We start from the raw sequence: 15,628 nt of genomic DNA on the forward strand, positions 1-15,628 counted from the left end.
CTTCTTCTGTGAGAGCTTCAGGTTACTGGCTCTGAGTCTGGTAAAGACGACCTCCAGCCGCCCCAGTGCTTCTTCCTCCAACATAGCAAACACCAGCAGGTCATCCAGGTAACAGAGGAGGCTGGAGAAGTTGAGGTCACCGAAAATGCTAAGCATCATGCGCATGAAAGACGCCGGACTGTTGCACAGACCTTGGGGGAGCCGATTAAATTCATACAGGCTGAGGGGTGTTGTGAAGGCTGTGAACCTCCTGTCAGACTCATTGAGCGGGATGTTGTAGAACCCTGAAGTCAGGTCCATGGTGCTGAACAGGGTGTTTCCTCCCAGGGCAGTGAGGCAGTCCGCCTGATGGGGCAACGGGTGAGCGTCTTTGACAGTCTTGTGTAACGGGGGCAGTCCTAGGTGTTATATCTCACACTGATTCGCACACAGGGGCACCACCCTCACTCGATACAGATGTTGCAGCTCGCACTGTCTCACGCACACAAGTAGAGAGCGATGGTCGGGTTAGGACACGCACAGGGAGGGTGGTGAGGTCAGTGAACAGGTTAATAGAATCTATGGCTCAGATGCCATTTCTACGGAGTGTGAGGGTTTGAACTTTGATGGAGGTTGAAGTCATTCAAACTAGTTTAATGTGAGTTATTAGGTGTCTATCAGACAGGGTTGTTTTGGGCCAAGTGCATGGTGTGGCGTATCAGGCGTCACATTGATCTAAGGGAATTCTGAGACTTGATCAACCTCATTATTTTCTGGACCTCGTAACCGAGGTAGCTCCTAAGTTGACTGGAGGACTAGGTCCTTCTTTTCACTTGTGCCAGTAGTCAGTGATGGGCTTTTCCTTTCCTCTTTCTCTTTTTATCCTGCTGTCAGGATGTTGGTGAATTTCAGGAGGGGTGAATGTAACCAGGTTAAAATTAATGTTTTTATTTTATTTTGTTTGAGTATGAAATATCACCAAATCCTGTCTGTGTGCTGTTATTTGTGTTTACTACATTTGTGTTTCCTGCAGCTTAGCAGTGATTGACTCTCCTATCTTCTCTGCTGAGTAATGAGCATTGCTAACTCACCCACTGGCTGCTCGCTGTTACCTAGCACAGCCCCTTCGCTGATACCTGGCCTGGCCCGTTCTACGTAGCGTGTGGAGGTGAACTGAGGAGTGCCAAATGTGGTCAGGTCTCTAGGTCCTGGTGCTCTGGTGTCTGGTTCCCCGCCCTCTAAGAGCTGCCCGAAACTCCTACCTACACCTAGCCGTAAACCCCCACCCACATCTAACTGGTACCCCCTCTCCATAGCACACTGGTGATCCAAAAGATCCTGATCAGCAATGTTACCCCCACCTACGTACGAACCACCCTCTGCCATGTTCCTACCTCTAACACTCAGATAAAATAAAAAATAAAATAAAAAAGTGAAAAGCTCAATTCATTTATATAATTGAATCTAGAAATCACGAAGAGATTGAAACAATCACACACAATCAACAAATTCACCAATAGATTAATCACATATGCACATATCCAGTAGTTTACATCAATAGATTATTCATATGAGTCCTTCAATCACATCAACATTAACCTTTTTTCCTTCTTTTTTTTTTCGTGTGTTTTTCTTCCTTCAGTATATACAAATGTCCTGTTCACAAGCCCAGTCCATGGTAACCACAGCTATGACTGTCCAGTGTCCACACAGCTCAACTCCAGTCCACTGTAACATGAGTGTACAGTCTATAGAAATACCTGAGGACGTCTGGGGCTTGATGACGACAGCAGCCTCCCGCGGCGAGCAACTGATGTCACTCTCAGGATCCAGGAGGGTCACGGCACCAATGTAACGGGGGCAGTCCTATGCTGTTCTCTGCTGGTCAGCCTGCTGCACGCCCGTCACTCTCATCATTAGCTCTGCGTTGTGTTCTATTTTCGGTGGGGTCCCAGGTGTTGTGGGGGGCCCTCAGTCTCTCATCATCATCATCATCATCATGATCAAGGAAGGAGCGGGGACACACAGGACTCTATTTGGCTCACCTTGCCATTTATTTTGGTTTCAAACCCTTCGACAAACGTCCAGTCCTCCAGCGGGAGCGGTGTTTCTTACGGACGTGGGGGTCGAAGTTCAACCACTGCCCGGACTTCACTCGTGTGCGTTAGAAGTAGAAACCGTCCACGGGACTCCGATGTAAGAAAGGATAAACAAGTATTTTATCCCACAGCTTGCAGTATCTTCTTACAGGGATACTCAAGGTTACGTTCTTCTCAACCAGCAAAACTGTCCTACGGTGAGAAACACGCGTGGCTCGGCTCGATCGCTGCTTGAGACTCCTCCCACAAAACAAAAATGGCCTCTCCCGCGTTCCCTCTTCCGTGTACCCACAAGACCTCTCTCTTAAAGCGACAGTACACGTATATGACAGTCGTTGTAAAACATACATAAAAGTAAATAATGACATAAAATAAAATGTAGTAAACACAAATAACAGCACACAGACAGGATTTGGTGATATTTCATACTCAAACAAAATAAAATAAAAACATTAATTTTAACCTGGTTACACTTGGCATTGAGACATCGAAAGTCGGTGCAGAGCCTCAGGTCTCCGTTCTTTTTCCAGACCATCACGAGGGGGAGGCATACTCACTGATCGATTTACTGATAATGCCTTTCATCTCCATGTCTGACAGCACCTCTCTCAGCTGTTGATAGTGGCCGGGGGGGACACGGCGGTCATCAGAGAGATGGATGCGGTGGACGAACCCCTTCGCTTCTCCACAATCCAGCTTATCCCTGGAGAAGACATCCTGGTAAGAGAGCACAAGTTCAGCCAACTTCCTCCTACAACTCTTAGTTACCTCACAGCCATCAACATCAATGTCTCCCAAGCCACAATCCTTCAGCAGCTGCACCGGGTCTCCAGCTGACTGTGGAGGCGAACTAGGTGAGTCAGAGGTGTCAATACCTGATCTGCACATCCCCTGAGTGATAGGCAAATCTTCCACAGCCAGGCAGGGGAAAACATCAGCTATCTTGGCGTTCCGGCGCATTGTTATGGGTTTAGGTGTCGGGTTCAATACTTTGACAGGCACCCAGCGGTCCCCCCACATGAATGTCACAACTCGTCCCACCAGAATGTTTCTGGGTGTCGAACAAGCAGCAGTCGGCTCCACGATCACGGTGCTCCCAGGTGAGATAGGAGACCCAAGGGTCCGCGGTGGTGTAGCGGTCTAAGCACCGGCTTTGTGTCGATGCAGTTGCCCACTGGGGACTGGGGTTCGCGCCCCAGTCTTGTCAGATCCGACTATGGCCGGACTCGATGAAGCAGCAATCATTGGCAACGCTGTCTTCGGGAGGGGGGCGGAGTCGGCTTGTGTTCGTCACGTGAATGAGTCTGTGTGTGTCGGAAAAAACAGTGGTTCGGCCTGGAGTCGCCTTGTCACGAAAGTGGGGAGGCAGTCTCCTTCGAGACTGCCGGCCGGAGGGACGCAGTTGGCGAACGCGTGCAGTACGAGGGTGGGTGTTTGAATTAAAATAGGGATCGATTGGTCACTAAATTGGGAGAAAAAAGGGAAAAATCAGAAATACATTTATAAGAAAAAAAAAGAGATAGGAGACCCACTGGACAGCTTCCCCCACACCACATACTCGCGCTGGGGAAGGAGTGTGACAGCCTCTCTCAGTCGCACAGTACCCACAACATCTGGCACCTCCGGGCCTGACCACCGGGAAATACAGCTCAGCAGCTGGAGAAACTGCTCACAATCAGGGTCAGTGTTGCTTGAGGAGATAAGCTTCCAATACACGTCGTCCCCCTTCATTTTCTGAATGATAGGTCTGAGAACATTGCTCCCTACAATAAACTCATCCTTTTGGTTCGGAACAACGAATGATGGAACAGTGAATTTAAAACCATAAACAACAATCTCAAACTCATAAATGCACTTTGGTCTAGTGTTACCACCACCACAACCAACAAGGACAACTTTGGGTGGCGCTGGCGGGGACAGGGTAGAGCCTCAGAATCTCTAAACTCACTCTCTGCAGCTTCACTGAGGGTACATGACATACTGCCCGAATCTAGCATACCTTTCAACACAACTTTATCATCAATCTTAACAGGAGCATAAAACAACTCACTACTCTGCTCTACTCTCTGAGAGCCTGTCAGTATGACTATCTCATCTCCAGGTGATGCACTACAGGTCTGTACATAAAGTGAATGCAAGTCTTCTTCTTTACTGGGGGCCTGTGGGGCATACATTCACAAAGTGACCAGGCTGATGACAGTGGAGACAAAGTCTGTGAAACCTGCAGTGTGAATAGGTCGTGTGACTACTGTCACCACACACTGAGCATGGGGAACTGGACTGAGCGTGAGTGCGTTCTGGCATGCTGGAATAGCCTCCTGACCGGCGGGGATGGATCTGGGGCCGGCCGGAGTTACTTTGAGACCGGTGAGAGTAGTTCTGGGACTGGGTGGGAGCCTGGCCCGAGGTAGCTAGCGTTGCCGTACACAGAGACAGGACCTTGTCAAACAGGGCGGTAACCTGCTGAATGTCCGCATCAGCAACAGGCACAGTGGGCATAGGAGGAGACTGAGCGGCCAACACAGGGGGTTGTTTAGACTGACTGGGAACAAGAGTATATGCAGTGGCAGGTGCAGACGAAACCGGTGGAGAGGTTACCACGACAGGCTGGTGCTGTGTGCCACAGTGAGGGGCTGGCACCATCCATTCATGTGTGCAGACTGAGACGTTTGCGCGTTGGGGATGGGCAGCTGTGCTCTTCAGACTCCTCACGTGACCATCCAACCTCTCCTGGACTTCAGCTGCTGTCCACTGCTCCACGGGCTTGAACTGGAAATACACTGCCAGTCTGGGGTCATGGCAATGAGTGATAAACATCATGACTACCTCAGCACTCGGATCCTCAACACTCTTGTCTCGCCTGCGGAGGCTCTCATCAGCAACATCGATGGCTTTGTTCAGTCGGATCCAATAATCCATTGCACTCTCTGACACGCGCGGCACAGTCCCACAAAAGTCCTTCATAGGCATGCTGGAGTATGTGAGCTCGCTGAAATTGCGCTTGAGGATGTCAAATATTGTGGTAGGAAGCTCAGCTGGACTGACTCCAGGACGACTACGGAGTGACACTTTCACCACATCTCTAGCTTTACCACTCAGCCTGCTCATTATCAGGTCAGACCCCTCAGCATCTGAGCCGCAGGCCATCTTGCTCATGTATCTCCTCATCATATCTTCCCACTCATGAATGGAAAATGTCTCAGACTTGTCACCTTTAAAAGGGGAGGGACTTGGACTCTGACTGGACTACGACTTTAAGCTATGTGGGATCGATAGTTACATTCTGGTTGTCTAGAGGCTGGTACTGAGACTGGGGGCTGCTGGGCAGGTGCATGGCATGGAAGCTAGCAGCGATATTGTCACTCATCTGCTTAGCTAAATCAGTAATAACACTGCCCAGTGTTTCAGTAGTAACAACAACCTGGGGGGGAAGTCTGCTGAGACAGGTGGGGGGCGTGTACGATAGGTGTTGAACTGGCAGAGGGACCTGACACACTAAACAGTGACTCATCATTCCCCTGATCAAGGCCGCCCACAACAGGACACACAGACCTAAACCTAGTTCTCCCATACCCAACCGGCAATACTAACTGCCGTCTACCCACACTAGTGGACTGTCCCCTTCCCATACCATGAATGAACTGTCCCCTTCCCACACCATCAGTAACGTCATGCCCATCAGAGGAAGAGCTAACGGGTGTATTGAAGATATCACTGCTAGACATGTCTCAATTAGGCTGTAACGGTGCATAAACAAACAAAATGAAACAAAAGCAAACAAATTCACAGCATCAAAACATCCAGCCTATGGCTTCAAATTCCCTAACAAGATCACAGGAAATAGTTTACCTAAAACAAAACCAATTCTCTTCCACCCATAAATAAACATACACAGCTCTAGCCAGCACCATTTGCGGAAAAAAACTCGACAGAAAAAAATTCCTCCCAACACGATCCCCCCTCCCCCCCCGCACACAGTCGTCACCATTCAACACGGAGCATAGCTAGCTAGCTGGCTAGCATCTGTAGCACTGTTAGCATAGCGGGCTAAACCTGATACCATGAATGGAGCGGGGCGGACTGAGAGAAGACGGCGGCTGCAGCAGGTGGCGACGCTTTCTCATCGGCGACGACGGGTCGGACGGGTCATACGGCACCAAGTGTGACCGGTGTACTGTTTCATTGCGTTGTGTAGGAAAGACAGGACAACTTCTCTCATGCATGGGATCTGTATTCTGTCTGTGCCATATAAACAAAACAGGAAGGTTTCAGGAAACTTCAGGTCAGCTCCTGTAGTAGCCTACGCAAGAATTGGGACCCACATTAGACATAAGACACATTAGGAATGGATAAAATAAATTACAGGGGCAGACAAAATGAACACATACCTCTTTCTACATGTCCAGAGCGGGAAAGAGGCAGAGGTCAGGGGGGACATACGTTTTGGGGCTACTAACAGGAAATTGGGTCACAACAGGGAGGGGCTACTATAAGCGTTTCCTGATGATATAATAAAATAAATTAATAATGTTAGCAATGAAAATAATAATAATCATTTGGTGATACTTTGTGTAATTATACAACATATTTTGGTTATGACATTTTTAACCATGCTACACGTGTTTGTGTAACTGTGTGAAGGTTTCAACTCGTACATGGTTTCATTCAGTGATCTCATTCGTGGGGAAACGAGTCATCTCTGTCTGAATGAGAAAGAAACCTGAGTCAGTCTGCTCCATCCCCTGGCCTGCAGACTCCGGGTGGAGTCAGGTGGAGCGTCAGAGGACTGGACGGAGATGAACCCATCCTGCTGTGACCTGACTGGAAATGTGGTGCAGTCACAGTCGCACAACTTGTGAACTGGAAGGATTACATTTGATTGGAGGTAATTTCTTTGGTCTAAGGAAAACATACCATAATCAGGGATGTCAGAGAAGACTCAGACTCTTTCCGTCGTAAAATGTCAAAACTAACTGGCCTCGTGTGTTTGAAAGGCTGAATATGGCGAGCCTCGTTATGCAAAATAAAACCATAATATGAGAAATGCCACTAAAACTTCCATTTTATCACAACACACAACTGCAGCTTAACACTTTCTTGCCAGCATTTCCTTCTTTCTTTTCTACTTCCACTGTTTTCCTTGTTACCTTGGCCTCGGTCCCTTTGTGGGGCTGAGATGTGACGAGTCCTGCACACAGCATCCACATGACGTGAGCACAGAAAGGAGGGATGGGAGGAGTGATGAATGAGTGTAAAACAGACGACTGAAGCCGAGACCAATACAAACCTATGTGTGTTATCACTGGCTTGTCTTACGGTCGTTAAAAGCTTGCTGGTTAACTCTGCGGAGTCCATTATTTGACCACGTCACATTGGTGATGTGGTCATTATTCGCTGCATGGGTGGATGTGCTTCTCTCCTCCAGGAAGCGCATCCACCTATGCAGGGAACTCAGGGTTCGCTGCATTGGTGTCAGAAGTGGGATGGTGTGTTGCACTGCTGTGGGAGGCTAAAGATAACTACAGGAGGAAGTTGGAGCAAAAACTCCAACAGAACAACACGAGAGAGGTCTGGAGTGGGATGAAGACCATCACTGGTTTCAGGCCGACTGGCAGGAGAGCAGTGGAGGGCAGCTTGGACAGGGCCGATGAACTTAATGTGTTTTTTAACAGATTTGGTCTCATCTGTTGCCTGCCCTCATCAACCGTCAACTTCACTGCCCATCCCTCCCCCTCCTCCTCCTTACACCCCCTCAGCCTCAAGTGGGGGCCCTACTCCCCCCCCCAGGTTCCTGGACTAATGGCCCTCTCCACACTGACGACCCCCTCCACCTGTAACACCTACAGTGTGCTTCATGGTTGACCATGTCAGAAGACAGTTGTTGAGACTTCATGCAAGCAAGGCGGCAGGCCCGGATAGTGTTAGCCCCAGGGTGCTCAAAGCTGTGCCCTTCAGTTATGTGGAGTGCTTCACCATGTCTTCAACATGAGTCTTAGATGTCAAAGGGTCCCCGTGCTGTGGAAGACATCCTGCCTCGTTCCTGTGCCTAAAACATTGCATCCCAGAGACTCCAAGGACTACAGACTGGTAGCATTGACTTCACACATCATGAAGACTCTGAAAAGACTCATCCTGGAGCAGATTCGGCGCACAGTCAAGCCACACTTGGACCCCCTCCAGTTTGCCTACCAGCCCCAAACTGGGAGTTGAGGATGCCACCATTTTCCTGCTTAACTGTGCCTATGTCCACTTGGATAAGACAGCAAGCTCTGTGAGAGTCATGTTCTTTGACTTTTCCAGTGCCTTCAACACCATCCGGTCAGCTCTACTGGGTGAGAAGCTGACAGCAATGCAGGTAGATGCCCCCCTTGTGTCCTGGATTGTTGACTACCTTACTGGTAGACCACAGTATGTGTGCTTGCAACACTGTGTGTCAGACAGAGTGGTCAGCAACACCGGGGATCCGCAGGGGACAGTCCTGTCTCCCTTCCTTTTCACCCTCTACACCATGGACTTCAACTACCTCACAGAGTCCTGCCATCTTCAGAAGTTCTCTGGTGACTCTGCTGTAGTCGGATGCATCAGTAATGGCGAGGAGGCTGAGTACAGGACTGTGGTGGGAAACTGTCATGTGGTGTGAGCAGAACAATCTGCAGCTCAATGTGACTAAGACAAAGGAGCTGGTTGCTGACCTGAGGAGGGACATGACACCAGTGACCCCTGTCTCCATCCAGGGGGTCAGTGTGGACACTGTGGAATCTACAAGTACCTGGGGGTGTATACAGACAATAATCTGGACTGGGCTAAGAACACTGATGCCCTCTACAAGAAGAGACAGAACTGTCTCTACTGTTTGAGGAGGCTGAGGTCCTTCACCATCTGCCAGACAACGCTCAGGATGCGGTGTGAGTCTGTGGTGGCAGTGCTCTCCTGTTTGCTGTTGTGTGTTGAGGCAGCAGATGCAAATAGGTGTGGTATTGTCTTACATGCCTTATCATTCCAGTAGGTGGCAGTAGCGCCTAGCACTACAGACTGTACGTGTTGATATGTGCATGTCCCTGAAGAAGAGTTCCGAGAAAAAGAAGTTGAAACTACACCTTGCGTTGTCCGTCTGCTCTTCTCATGCTAACGGTACTACTCAACATATTGGCGACGAGGATGGGATAATTATGGCCCTACTAGGTATTTCGCCACCTCCGGCATTTTTACACAGCCCGGGTGTGCCCACTGTCCACTTTGATACGTGGATTCGTATGTTTGATAACTATGTGATGGCTCTTGCTGACAAGATGGAAGACAAGAGGAAGCGCGCCCTGCTAATTCATACAATCGGTGCGGAGGCACAACGCATTTTTTATACACTGCCAGTCGATAGTGACTTTTATGCAGATGCTTTGAAAGCATTGAAAACTTATTTTGTCCTGAAGTTGAATGTCGTGGCAGAGAGAAATAAGTTTCGACAGAGATCTCAGAGGACTGGTGAGTCTACTGCAGAGTTTGCTGCTGCCCTGCGTGAACTAGTTGCCACATGTGAGCTTGGCGGGCTTGCTGACGATATGATGAGAGATCAGATTGTTGAAAAGATGAACAATGCTAGGATTAGAGAACGTCTGCTGCTTGAGGGAAATCTGACTCTGGAGAAAGCCATTACAATTTCATGCCAGATAGAACATGCAGTAGCTGGGGCTAAAGCGATGACCACTACACACCATGGAGCGTCAGCAGAAGTCGGCATGGTGCGTGGGGGGTCTACGTTCCGAGGCGGGAAACACAGACGTCCACAGAAGCCTTCACCCTCCGCTTCCCGCCCTCCTTCCAACGCGGCTGCTGCTGGTAAGAGTTGCTACCGGTGTGGCTCCACAAACCACCTAGCAAATGACCCCAAGTGCCCAGCTAAATCAGCCATTTGTAGACAATGTAACAAGAATGGACATTATGCCAAAGTCTGTAAAAGCAAGTCTGCGTCACAAAATGTGGGGGAAGTGTCCACTGCTTCCACTGAGTGTTGACACTGTGACAGTGCTACACACTGATGAGAATGACGTGACACGGTGCAATAAGCTGATGTGCTGTGTCTCCCTGGAGGCTTCCAGCGGCCCCACAATTACTACTGATTTGATAGTAGATACTGGGTCTGGCGTTTCCATCCTTCCTGAGCACATATACAGAAATCACTTCAGTCATGTGACCCTCTCAAAGCCCGAAAAAAGACTTACCACTTACACAAAGAAACCCATATAGGTGTTTGGTTGCATGGAGCTGAAAGTGACTTACGAGACAAACAGTGCGTCTACACACATTCATGTGGTGCCAGCGGGAACGCCCATATTGGGCATGGACCTTTTCAATACGCTACGGCTACAAATTTCAGATGGTAAAGTGACTGTTAGTAAAACCCTACCTGTTACAAATCCTACTGTTCCCGTACACTACACTACTGTCAACATGGAGCCAACTGTCAATGCAGAGAGTACAGGGACAGTTAGAGGCTTCGTCCACAAAGTGAACTTGAGATCTGACGTGCAGCCTATGCAGATGAAGCTACGCCGTCCGCCCTTCGCCGTGCGTGACCAAGTTTCAGAAGCGCTGCAGAGATTGGAGAAGGATGGAGTGATTGAGCGCAGCGACTCCTCACCGTGGGTTTCACCCATTGTGGTGGTGAAACGGAAGTCAGGCCGGCTCAGGATATGTGCAGATCTCCGTGAGCCTAACAAGGCGGTGGTCATCGATAGCCACCCCTTACCACACATTGAGGAGGTGTTCCATGAGCTGCGAGGAGCACACATGTTTTCATCCATCAATCTACAAAATGCGTATTATCAGGTTCCACTCCACCCTGAGAGCAGAGACCTTACCAGCTTTATTACACATGATGGACTTTTCCGCTTCACAAAGGTTCCATTCGGTCTCGCCTCAGCTCCAAGTGCGTTTCAGCGCATGATATCACAGATCCTGTCAGGCCGGGATGGCGTACAGTGTTACTTAGATGACATTGTGGTGTATGCCGACACCCCAGAGCTACATGAGAGAAGGCTAAAGGCCGTGCTGCACCGCCTGAACAGCAGTGGCCTGAAGCTAAATATGGAGAAGTGCCTTTTCAGACAAACCAAACTGTTCTACTTGGGGCACGTCGTTTCTGCATCGGGTATCCGCCCCAACCCAGAGCACGTTGTTGCTATCAAGAAGGCCCCTGCTCCTGAGGATGCTACTGCCCTCCAATCCTTCCTGGGCCTCACAGGGTGGTATTCTAAGTTCATCCCCGGTTACACTTCTGTGGTGGAGCCCCTCCGTGCTCTCCTGAGAGGGGACGCACAGTTTCAGTGGACTGATGCTGCACAACGAGCTTTCACCCGACTCAAGGAACTGATTGCTACAAGCCCAGCGCTCACATTATTCGACCCCACTCTCCCAACGATAGTCGCTACAGATGCCTGTGACTACGGCATAGGCGCTGTGCTCACCCAAATGCACGGGGACACTGAATTGACTGTTGCCTTTGCGTCCAGAGCTCTTTCTTCCAGTGAACGAAACTACTCCATCATCGAGAAAGAGGCTCTCGCCTGTGTGTGGGCGGCTGAGCGGTGGCACACATACCTGTGGGGGAGACACTTTACCCTGCGCACGGATCACAGCCCGCTTACAACTCTCCTATCTACAAAAGGTTTCGGGAGAGAAGGGATGAGGATAGCGAGGTGGTCTGCCCGCCTCATGTGGTTCAACTACAGTGTGGAATACAAACCTGGCCGTGACAATGTTGTAGCGGACTGCCTGTCGCGCCTGCCCCTGCCTGTCCTTGACCAAGTGGAGTTGGAGGAGGACACTATAGCACTAGTGACTGCTGATCTTAAGCCTGGGATCACAAAAAAGGACACTTCATGTTCACACAGCCCTTCCAGGTGGTGGCTCAGAGAGGCCCTGCAACCTATGAATTGTCTGACGGTAGAGTGTGGAATGCCATGCACCTGTCACCTGCCTCTGTCCCAGCCTCTGCTGCACACTCACAGCCCACTGTCCAGCCAGAGGATGTTTACATGCCCCCTCCTGCTGCCCCGCCTCCTCGAGCATCTCCTGTTCCCCAGCGAGGCCGCAGGCAAGTTCGCCCTCCTGCTTGGTTGGAGGACTATGTACCCTAAGCTTTTCAGAGGGGCAGGTTGGGTGTGTAATGGACTGTGTTATGGACTGTTACACTTAATACGTTTTCACCTTAAAAAAGGACTGTTGCACTTTCATATGTTTGTAATATCAGCAACAAAAGAAGAAAAAGTAATTGGTATTGAAAAGGGAAAGTAAGCAAATATTACTGTTTTGTATAAGGTGAATTTGAAAAAAAAAGAAGAAAGGACACCTGTCTTGTCTGTTTCTTGGTTGGTAAGTACACTGTTCATGTGTTATCACGAAGTAATCTATGGCAAATGCACTGACATTCTGATAAGATGTTTTAGTTACAGTGATGACTGCACTTTCAGTTTAAAATTGGTATGCAATATTTTTGACATATATTTAATATGCTATATAAGCTACTTTCAGTTAAAAATGGTTGACAAGTCAGAGTCGTTTACTTAAAGTGTTCATTCAAAACATGGTTTATTGCAGGAACATTATTCTTAAAAGAGAGGGATATGTGGTATTGTCTTACATGCCTTATCATTCCAGTAGGTGGAAGTAGCGCCGAGCACTACAGACTGTACGTATTGACATGTGCATGTCCCTGAAGAAGAGTTCCGAGTAAAAGAAGTTGAAACTACACCTTGCGGTGTCCGTCTGCTCTTTTCATGCTAACGGTACTACTCAACAACAGGTTCAACAAACTGATCCACAAGGCCGGTGACGTTGTGGGGGTGGAACTGGATTCTCTAGTGGCGGTTTCTGAGAGTTGGACGCTGTCAGGGGTTAAAGTGGGATTTGGTAAGTGGGGGATCTCTTTGGCTAACCATTAGCCAAAGTGAGCCAATGTTGGCTAACGTTAGCTAGCTAGCTATCGCGATTAGTTGTTTGAATGCTAGCTAACGTTAGGCTAGCTAACCACTGGTCCAGTAGTCCCGACGTTAGCATTTTTAGCTAATAATAGCTACCGGTAGCTAACGTTTGCTAGCTAGTTAGTTATTTGAATTAAAATATTGCATGGCCAGAGCTAAGGTTGGACAAACATAACTAGCTAACTACCGGTAACGTTACCGGACGCTACCGATAGTTAGCTTGCCTAGCAGCGTTCAAACAACTAGCCAGCAACGTCAGCAACTAGCTAGCAACGTTACCGGGTGGAAGATAGTTAGTTAGCTAGCTAGCTAACGTTACGTTCGCTAACGTTAGTTGCTTGAATGAAAACCACAGCAGAGCTAGACAAAACTATTGGAAATACTATTGGAAATACACTGAAAATACTCACTCTTTATGCCCCCCAATCCAGGATAATAGTGCAGGTAGCAGGTTGACGCTCTCTCGAGTCTTGTCTGCCTGGTGCGGTGAACTGACCCTGACCCGTGAGTGTGAAGCCAGTCTCTTCTGACGTCATGTCTGGTAAAGCCACACAGCAGGCAGGTGCGGGTCACGTGAGGACACGACGTCATTCAAACTTTTAGAAAAAGTAAAGCAGTATAAAAATAGAAGAACGACTTTATTGGCCATTTATTTTGTAATGCTTGTGAATTGGCTGCATCATGTTTTTTTGTTTTAAATTTTACTGTGACAAAAAGGTTGAAATTACTCCTGTCTACAGAGTGCCGGATCTCAGCTCCGGTTGACTTGGGGGAGGAGGGGAAGTGCCGGTGTCGGGATCCGGGGAGCTCCGGCCCACTTTAATCACTGGACGCTGTTGAAGTTATGTGCCATCATGGACAATGTCTCCCACCCACTCCATGACGTGCTGGTTGGGCACAGGAGTACTTTTAGTAAGAGACTCATTCTGGCGAAATACACTACAGAGCGCCACAGGAGGTCATTCCTCCCTTTGGCCATCAGACTTTACACCTCCTCCCTCAGACTCAGACCGTCAGACACTCTGAGTTCATGGTCATTGGACTGGCCCTTCCAGGTTTTGTTTGTGCTGCTTGTTGTGTGCTGCGCTAGTGCAGTATAGGTAGGGTGTTATGCATAGGCATTTCTAGCCCAATTTTGGGGGTGCTGCAGCACCCCTAAATTGAACCCCAGCACCCCTAAAATTTGAGATTTTTTATTTTTTACTGTATTTCCATGTTTAATAAGCTGAAGAAATGTCAAAACCATATCCAGTATATGGTTTAAACGTAATATTTTAACAACAAAAATACAGCACCCCCATGCTTCGAAAATGGTTTGATCCACCCCACCCCTCCCACCTTTCCTTTTTTGCCAGCTCCGTCTGAGCGCTTCATCTGCAGAGAGCGATGTGCATGCGAGTATGAGGTGTAACATACAGTAGAGAAATCTGCAGCAGATTCCCAGACGCAGCACACAAACCATTCAGACTAATTAAGCCAAAACAGCTCCGTGCTGTCATACATCCAATTTAAGAAACATCAAACGTGTGCCTTTATTTAGCACGTCAAACTGGCTCGCCTTAGCTATGTATTTCTGGATATTAACTGCAAAATATGAATAGATTAACGTAATGTTAGCGAGGTAACATTAAACAAAGTGGCTAGAAAGGTAGCTAACGCTAGTTGCCAGTGGGGATGGCTAGAAAGGTAGCTAACGCTAGGTGCCAGTGGGGATGGCTAGAAAGGTAGCTAACGCTAGTTGCCAGTGGGGATGGCTAGAAAGGTAGCTAACGCTAGGTGCCAGTGGGGATGGCTAGAAAGGTAGCTAACGCTAGTGGCCAGTGGGGATGGCTAGAAAGGTAGCTAACGCTAGGTGCCAGTGGGGATGGCTAGAAAGGTAGCTAACGCTAGTTGCCAGTGGGGATGGCTAGAAAGGTAGCTAACGCTAGTTGCCAGTGGGGATGGCTAGAAAGGTAGCTAACACTAGGTGCCAGTGGGTATGGCTAGAAAGGTAGCTAACGCTAGTGGCCAGTGGGGATGGCTAGAAAGGTAGCTAACGCTAGGTGCCAGTGGGGATGGCTAGAAAGGTAGCTAACGCTAGGTGCCAGTGGGGATGGCTAGAAAGGTAGCTAACGCTAGGTGCCAGTGGGGATGGCTAGAAAGGTAGCTAACGCTAGTGGTCAGTGGGGATGGCTAGAAAGGTAGCTAACGCTAGTTGCCAGTGGGGATGGCTAGAAAGGTAGCTCACGCTAGTTGCCAGTGGGGATGGTTAGAAAGGTAGCTCACGCTAGTTGCCAGTGGGGATGGCTAGAAAGGTAGCTAACGCTAGTTGCCAGTGGGGATGGCTAGAAAGGTAGCTAACGCTAGTTGCCAGTGGGGATGGCTAGAAAGGTAGCTAACGCTAGTTGCCAGTGGGGATGGCTAGAAAGGTAGCTAACGCTAGGTGCCAGTGGGGATGGCTAGAAAGGTAGCTAACGCTAGGTGCCAGTAGGGATGGCTAGAAAGGTAGCTAACGCTAGGTGCCAGTGGGGGTGTAACTTTGAGAGTATTTCCACAGAGAATTGTAACGTAACCGCTTTGCTGACACGACGTCAC

The sequence above is a fragment of the Lampris incognitus genome, chromosome 20, assembly GCF_029633865.1.
Source record: "Lampris incognitus isolate fLamInc1 chromosome 20, fLamInc1.hap2, whole genome shotgun sequence".
Classification (NCBI taxonomy): Eukaryota; Metazoa; Chordata; class Actinopteri; order Lampriformes; family Lampridae; genus Lampris; species Lampris incognitus.